This window comes from Pteropus alecto, unplaced genomic scaffold, assembly GCF_000325575.1.
Source record: "Pteropus alecto unplaced genomic scaffold, ASM32557v1 scaffold39, whole genome shotgun sequence".
In the NCBI taxonomy this organism is placed as follows: domain Eukaryota; kingdom Metazoa; phylum Chordata; class Mammalia; order Chiroptera; family Pteropodidae; genus Pteropus; species Pteropus alecto.
The window spans coordinates 12,891,723-12,892,061 of record NW_006443568.1 but is presented as its reverse complement, the minus strand read 5'-3'; the positions used below and the strand labels follow the sequence as shown (position 1 = coordinate 12,892,061).

At 64.6% G+C, this 339-nt stretch overlaps 1 protein-coding gene across 5 annotated transcripts in view; it reads right to left on the bottom strand.

Moving 5' to 3' along the window:
- EIF4G3 (eukaryotic translation initiation factor 4 gamma 3) overlaps window positions 1-339 on the bottom strand; it is a 279,210-nt gene extending 278,871 nt beyond the window's left edge. For 3 of the 5 annotated variants that reach the window (XM_015598925.2, XM_025041396.1, XM_025041398.1), the window contains exon 1: window positions 293-333. The gene's annotated coding sequence lies outside the window, so the exon portion shown is untranslated. Of the gene's footprint in view, window positions 1-292 lie in introns of all 5 variants that reach the window. The other 2 variants (XM_025041397.1, XM_015598933.2) reach the window with 1 other exon arrangement.

The window sequence follows — 339 nt, the reverse complement described above, 5'->3', positions numbered from 1 at the left end:
GGGGAGGAGAGATAAGAAGGGGGAAGGGTCCCCCAGCTCTAAAAGAGGACTGCAGAAGCGAGGCCGAGTGGAGCTAGTTTTCACAATACTGCAGAGGGTCCCAGGGTCCCCCGCAGCGCTGCCGCCGGGACACCCCAAAAGCTCCAGCCAAGCCCAGTGCAGGGGCTTGAAGAGCAGCCCCTTTTTCCTGGCTGGGCTGTAGCAGCCAGCAGGAGGGTCCCCGGAAAGGCCACAGGCCCCCTGCTCTGCGGCGGGGAGAGCCGAAGGGCCGGCAGGAAGGTGAAAAGGATACTGTTGGGGCGCCTGGGTCTGGAGGGCCCTGATGTTCGGGTGAGGAGG